The sequence below is a fragment of the Mandrillus leucophaeus genome, unplaced genomic scaffold (genome assembly GCF_000951045.1).
Source record: "Mandrillus leucophaeus isolate KB7577 unplaced genomic scaffold, Mleu.le_1.0 Scaffold1, whole genome shotgun sequence".
Classification (NCBI taxonomy): domain Eukaryota; kingdom Metazoa; phylum Chordata; class Mammalia; order Primates; family Cercopithecidae; genus Mandrillus; species Mandrillus leucophaeus.
Window position 1 is genome coordinate 5,138,831 of NW_012098097.1, and position 7,706 is coordinate 5,146,536.

Here is a 7,706-nt window from a genome sequence, read left to right on the forward strand (position 1 = left end):
AATAATAATAATAATAATAATAATAATAAAAAGAATAAGAAAACAAGTCTTGGCAAGAAAATGGAAACTTTGTGCACCATTAGTGGGGATGTGAAATGATATAGATGCTATAGAAGAGAGTATGGCAGGCTTGGCTCAGTGGCTCACATCTGTAATCCCAGCACCTTGGGAGGCCAAGGATCACCTAAGGTCAGGAGTTCAAGACAAGCCTGACCAACATGGTGAAACTCCATCTCTACTAAAAATACAAAAATTAGCCGGATGTGATGGCAGTCACCTGTAATCCCAGCTACTCGGGAGGCTGAGGCAGGAGAATCACTTGAATCCAGGAGGCAGAGGTTGCAGTGAGCTGAGACCATGCCATTGCACTCCAGCCTGGGCAACAAGAGTGAAACTTGGTCTCAAAAAAAGTTTTTAAGTTAAAATTTTTAAAAGAAAAGACAGTATGGTTGTTCTTTGAAATATGAAAAATAGAATTACCATATGGTCCAACAATTTCACTTCTAGGTATATCCCTAAAAGCACTGAAAACAGAGACCCGAACACATCACTGCACACCTGTGCTCCTAGCAACATTATTTACAATGACCAAAAGGTAGAAGCTACCCAAGTGTCCACAGACACTTGTATTTTTAGTAGAGACGGGGTTAAACAAAATGCAATATAAATACACAATGCAATATTATTCAGCCTTAAAAAGAAAATTCTGACATATGCTATAACATGGATGAGCCTCAAAGAAAGTAGACTAAAGAAATGAGCCAGGCACAAAAGGACAAATACGGTATGATCCACTTCTATCAGATACCCAGAGTAGCCAAATTCATAGAGACAGAAAGTAGAACAGTGGTTGACCGGGGCTGGGAGGAATCGGGGAATGGGGAGTTTGTGTTTAATGGGTACAGTTTTAGTTTGGGAAGAAAAACTTTCTGGAAATAGGTGGTAATGGTTGCAGAACAATGTGAATGTACCAAATACCATAGAACTGTGTACATTAAAGTGGTTAAGATGGTAACTTTTATGTTGTGTATATTTTATCATAATAAAAATGGTGGGCCAGGTGCAGTGGCTCATGCCTATAATCCCAGCACTTTGGGAGGCTGAGGCCGGTGGATTGCTGGAGCTCAGGAGTTCAAGACCAGCCTAGGAGACATGGCAAAACCTCATATCTACAAAAAATACAAAAATTAGCTGGGCATGGTGGTGGATGCATGTAGTCCCAGCTACTCAGGAGGCTGAAGTGGGAGGATGGCTTAAACCCGGGAGACGGAGGTTGCAGTGAGCTGAGATCATACCACTGCACTCCAGTCTGGGCAACATAGCAAGACCCTATCTCAAAAAAAAAAGAGAGAAAAGTAAAAATGGTTTAAAAGTTTTCAAGTAGTTAAGTGAAGAAGGCATAACTGCAGAAACCATCATTGTCACTTAAAGCTCAGTAAAGGTTTTTCTCACATAGTGAAATTGTTCCCAAAGACCAGCACCTCAGACACCTTCCTTTCACTTTGTCAAGCGCAATAGAACCTCCCTTCCACACAGGCTGCTAAATCTTCAAGTCAGCTTCCGATGGGCCCCTAAGACCACCAGAGCCCACATGCTGAAGAACCAAAGAGGTTGCACCAATGCCTACAAAAGCATCCAGCAGGCACCCAATATTTGTAGAATTAAGGTAAGAGGAAGTCCATAGGTAAATGATTTGAAATACATCTATCATTAGAGAAGGAATACTCCATGGCTAGCTCAAAAAGCATGCTCCGAAATCCCAACTCAATCATCAGAAGGCACTGCTGGGCGGCAGGCCTGTCCTACTGGGACTTCCCAGTCCAGTAAACAACAACAAAAAAGTAAATTGCTAAAGTAAAATGACCACTTTTGAAGCAAACGAGGTAAGTCTGTAAATCATTAAAATTGGACCCTAACAATCGGCATCTTCCAAACCATGGGGGAGCCTCACAGACCTGGGAGTCGGAAGGTCCAGTTGATTTCTGGAGCTCCAGAACTGCAGTCCCTTGATCATACCCCTAAATGAAGCCACGTCTGTTTAATCACATACAAAGGCACCTGGTTTCCAGACGTCCATGCAAAAACCTGTACCAACAAACCAAATATGGGAGGAGGTGATGATGATTCACATTACAAAAAGAATTCTTGGGCAGAAACTTGCCACTTCAGCATTCTTCTAGGTTGCACGATTCCTTCGGGCCTTTTGGATATCATGTGACCAACCAAGATTGGTTTTGTATAAATGTTTTTCCAGGCACAGACCTCGTCTGTGAAGCAGGAACACCCAGCTGACTTTGAACAGGGGGTCTTTCGCCAATGGCAGTGTTGAAAAGAAATAATCCAGGATCATTCTTGTCCTCTTGTGAAGTGAGCTGGGTGCATCGATCACGTGAACAGGGGATGCTAACTTGGTGTGGAGCACCCCAACCAGCTCCATGATGACAGTGACATTGTCTAGAACAATGGTGGCCACAGACAGAAGCGGCAGTGGTCTGTGTGGGTACACAAACAAATGTGCCAGGATGCTGCCTGGTCAGGGGCACATTCCAAGCTCCCAAAGACCTTGCCTACCTGAGAGGAGAAAATGCCCAGAGGTGTAGTTCCTTTATCATTCACCCAAATGCAGCCACTCCTGTCTTAACCAAGTATAAATGGCATCTGATTTCAAGGCTCCTATGTAAAAACCTGTACTAGCAAACCAAATAAGTACATGCGGGGGCCCAGACCAGTGGAGGTAAACCAGAAAGGCTTCCTGGAGGAGGAGGAGAAAGAAAAAAACACTGTAGTTGGGTAAGCTTCAGTGGGAAAAGGTTCAATTAAGGCTTTATCTGGCCAAGAAGTCAGTCAACTTCCTGTTTCTTCAAAGTGTCCATGTCAGAATGGCCTGGGTGGCTTGTTGAAAATGCAGACCCCCAAGCACTAAAGGTGAGGGGCTGGACAGGGGTGGGTGCTAAGAATATTCATTTTTAACACGTTCCGCAAACAATTCATTCTTATGCAAACCACAATTTGAACACCAGGGGACAGGTGGGGCAATCTCAACGTGAACAGTCTGCACTGCACTGGAGTAGATTCTAGAAAAGCTGCAGCGTCTGACTAGGGAGGACCCACCAGGAGACGCTGAGGACAGGGACAGGCAGGTGTAGACAGAGGTGCCTTCCAGAACTGTTTAGTCACAACACCCGCAACCCCTCTCCCCGCGAGACTTCCTGTTATGATCCTCATTGGAGCCGGCTAGTTACAGAAAACGTCTGTACCAGTTCACAAGGAGAGAGAAAGACGTGGATATCCTTCCGTTTACAAGCTACGGTAGGAAGGCTGGGAGTATTTCAAAAAGGAAAAGAAAAATCAAGTCTCGGCAACCAGACCCTAACATCAACACAGAAACTCTGTCCAGAAAACAGAAATCTGTTTTGTTGAGATTTAAGTAGCATCAAAACTTCCTTATCCCAAACAAACATCGCCTTCACTCAACGCAGGCAACCATTCCAAGTCGGAAAACACACAGCGATACTCAAAGCAGACAGCCTCAATTCACGCGTGCGTTACTGACTGACCATGCGGTCGCTTTATTGTAAGGACAGGAGAAGGGACCCTTTCCTGGGTTTCTTCAAATTCACACAAGTGGACTCTTACGCAAAGAACCTGGGCTAGCCTCCATCCATATCAGCCACCTCCAAAAATCCCTTCGGGCTAGCTCTCCTCACCCCAAATCTTCTCCTGGAAGAAAGTCCCCTAAAGAAAAGGAGAATCACTTCCTAGCCCAAAATTGCCTAACAATACCCTAAATCTGTTCTGAGTTCAGAGCAGAAATCCGTGTTCCTTCCCATCTGTTCAGATAACCAGGAAATGCTGTACCTGCTGGGTCTGCACGTTTAGCTCCCGACACACCTGCTACTGCAGCCGGCATGAGTCACCCACACAGGCATTGCACGGTGTACTTGTCAACCACGGATTCAGCGGCTCAGCAGCTTGCTCTCACGCACACCGGATGGCAACTGTCTACCCCCTAGAAGACATGTCAGGGCAGACTGGGTAATAACCCAATTTCACTCAATGACACACACATTCCCGCTATAGGTTTGGGGAGAGGAAAGGAGGGAAGGGGTACACAGAGATGCTTTCCCCACTTATGGGTAGGCTCCCATAGGCCCTGGAAGCCTGATACAGCTCTGCTACCGTCAGTAGAGGAAGGGCAAATTCACTTGGGGAGACAAATGGAAATGATGTCCCAATTTCAAACCTCCTCCTGAACAAAGCCTGTCTTCTGTCCCACTCCAGGTTCCCGCTTTTTACAAGGTCCCATTACAGGATCCCAAATTGGACCCTGGACCAGAAAAAGGACATGAGTGGGACAAATGGAGAAATCTGAATAAGGCCTGTAGATTAGTTAAAAGTGTGTGTCAATGTCAATGTCCCAGGTCTGATCGTTGCACCATGCATATATCAGACGTTAGCATTTGGGGAAGCGGGGTAAAGGATATAGTGGAGCCTTTGGCATTATTTTTGTAACTCCTGCAAATCTAGATTTATGTCAGAATCAAAAGTCAATTTTTTTAAAAAGACAGCATGTTAAATCTAGCTGCCTGATATATCTTACTTTATGGTATTGCTTAAAAAAAAGTACATCATAATCCCAACGGCAAATTTTAAGTTATTCTCCTACCAATGCTGATCAATTCTTTGATACAAAAAGAAACAAAACAAAACACTTCATTTGCTCAGCAGCCATTCACTCTGTGCGGCTTCTGTGTCCCCGCTCCAAGACGCAGTATTATCTGATGGGTAAGTGGCATCTTTTCCTCCAAGCCCATCTCAACAATGTCCAGAAATAGAGTTATCCCTTTGCTTTAGACATAACACTAACTTAAAGCAAATATAGCAATTTCTGGGAATTTTCCAAAGAAAATAATACGAAATGTGGACAAATCTTTATGTACAAAAAATGCTCACTGTATTACTTCTAAGGGTAAAAATTTGGAAACAACTTAGTGTCCAACAATAGGGAAATTGTCAAGCAAATTATGAGTCAATGCCTGCAGCAGAATACAGTTACCATGCCATCACGACATGGGGGAAATGTTCAAATAAAATTACACAAAAAAAGAGGAGGAGAAAAAGTTGTATATTTTGCAGGATTTCACCAGTGAGGAAATAGATCAAATTGCCAGCATTACTGTGTGAATTAGATGTTTTTCCTGCTTTGGGCACTTTTGTGTAGTTTTCTATAAAAGAAAGAGAAAGAGCATGGATTACTTTTTAAAATCAGACAGGGAGGAGGGGTGGTGGTGTTGATTATCAGTTTGCCTGAAGGTTTCAACTATTCCTCTCCCTGAGTCAGTCTGAGCACAGAACTGGGGTGGGAGCAGAGGGTGGGGAAGGGCCGCAGGGAAGGTGCTGCGTCAACCTGGGCAGTTCCAGGACCTGCATGGGGCCAGGGGCACTGAAGGTCCCAGCTCCCGGGGTAGGAGGTCGTGCCACCATGCACTGCCTTTTCTTCTTCCAGTGCTGCTTTACCTTCTCTTGCTCCTGGAGCAGTGCTCACTGGAGACACTGGGACCCTGAGCGCTGACCAAGAGCGATCCCTGACAGCGTCTAGATTTCTATGCAGAAGGGACTGCTGGGTGGGAAATGGATCACCGACAGGTTCTAAATGAGAACCTACAGGCTACAGGAGAGGGTTGAGGGGCGGAGGAGGGAATCCCACCTCTGGGAAAGCATCCTCAGGAAACCTGCATAGGTCCTGGAGGTGAGGACAAGTACCAAGGAGGGAGAAGGAAAAGGAGGACCCTGGTTAATCTGCACGCCAAGGGCGGAGTCGCTCAGTCATTCATTCAACAAACATCAGTGCCCACTCAGTGACAGGCACCGCGCTGCCCCCAAACAGGGCAGACACAAAAGAATAAGGGCAGGAGGAAGCTATGGATACAGAAGCGGTGTGCTTTCAGTTCCGGACTCAAGACGTAAGCCCTCTCCCCACAATGGCCAACAAACCACTTCCACTAGCAAGTTGCGCCAGAAAGGGGAGGTGGCGAGTGGGCTCACAGGACTGAATTCCTGCCACCTCCCACTTATTCAGAAAGCTCGTCCACACCCTGGCCAAACGCATCCCCGCGTCCGCCTGACGGGTGGCCCAGTCCTCGCCCGAAAGCTGCTCGCCAAATGCCCCGCTCACCCCCCAGCCCCAACGGTGAGAGGGGCTCGGCCGCGTCGCGTTCTCCAAGCGCTGCGCCCCAGCAGCGTCCCCGGTCGCCAGTGGGCGGACGCCAGGAGCTCATGGAGGCGGCACCGCTCCCGAAGTAACGGAGCCCGGAGGGTGCCCAGGCTTTAAGGCAAGTACAAGGGGCCGAGCGGGTTCGCCGAGGACGCGCGGGCGTCTTCCCCAGCTGAGGTTCGGCCCCTCCAGGCAGCCAGGGGTCGGCAGCGCTAGAGGCAGAAGGACGACGGCCGAGAACGCCCAGGATGGGGTGGTCGCTGACCACCGTGTCCCAGGCAAATCAGCTCCGCTTGGAGGCAGGGGGATGACTAAAATGACCTCCAAGAAGATGTCAATTGCAAGAACAAAAATTTCAACCCAGAATCTCGGGACCTTCGGAAAACGACGCGGAGGGAAAAAAGAAAGAAAAGAAAGTAAATCAGATCCCTTCCCCGAACCGCAGGGAAACTTACCTCCAGCTTGGCGACCCAGCTGTTAAGTAGAACGAATCAATCCACGGACGCAGAGGAGGTCGTGGGTCTTCTGAGCCCAGCTGATACACACCAAGTAATCCACGTTAAGGGGTCCGCAGCCCCCCACCCAATTCCCCACTTTCCATCCAAGGCCAAAGCGCCTGGTCCAGACCCTGTCCTCTGCGCTCCAGACTCGCGGAGGTCGCGGGCGGGGGTCCCCAAGCGGCCGCATTCTCTTCCCCAGGGGTGGGCGCGCGACGAGGGCGGCGGGGACTGGGCGCCCCGCGGACCCCGCGAGCGCATCCCGCCTCCTCGCGCTGGGACAGCACCCAGCCCGGACGCCGCTCCTCGCCTTTCTTCCCCGCGCATCGCCAGCGCGAACCAAAGATCCCCGCCAGGAAAACCCCTCTGCCAAGCCGGAAAGCGCCGAAGGCGGATCGTCTCTGGGACTTGGGTTTGCAGGTTCACAAGGCCCGGAAGGCTTACGGTGGGCGCCTGCCTAGCATAGGGTCCTTGGGGAGAAGCGCAGAACAAGAAATGCCAGCCTCGGTGGCCGCGTCCTCAGGCTACCAGCGCCGCACCGCGCACCCGCGCCGGCTCCGCGCTCTGTAGCCTGCCGGGCCATTCGGCCCTTATATACCAGGCGGACCCGCGACGGGGCGGGGCGGAGCGGAGTGGGTGGGGAGGGGGCGGGGGAGGCCGAACGGCTTCCTGGGAGTCGTAGTTCCGCTACGTAGTCCTGTCGCAGTCAGGACAAAAGTTAAACAAGAATGGAAACGGTTGGGGTTTGCCCACCACAGCTGTCCTCCTTTGCACCCTTCCTTCACAGACAAAGCTGGCATTCCAGTCCTATTCTCAATGCCGCTAGGTCTATTCTGGCTTTTGTGCATAAGGTGGGTCACACCAGCCGGGCATGCCGCACAGGATGGCAAACCTTAGTAGCCCTAGAGTCAGGCTATCCCAGCTGGGCCCCAGTTCTGGAGACGAGAGGTCCGAGGTTGCTTGCTTCTGGGGGCCGTGAGGGAGAATCTGTCCCG

At 49.3% G+C, this 7,706-nt stretch overlaps 1 long non-coding RNA gene across 2 annotated transcripts in view; it reads right to left on the minus strand.

Moving 5' to 3' along the window:
* The window catches only part of LOC105552318, a 198,609-nt gene extending 191,292 nt beyond the window's left edge, over positions 1–7,317 (minus strand). For both annotated transcript variants that reach the window (XR_001008080.1, XR_001008033.1), the window contains exon 1: positions 6,670–7,317. This is a non-coding gene — a long non-coding RNA (uncharacterized LOC105552318). The remainder of the gene's footprint in view (positions 1–6,669) is intronic.
* Between the last annotated feature and the right edge of the window lie 389 nt (positions 7,318–7,706).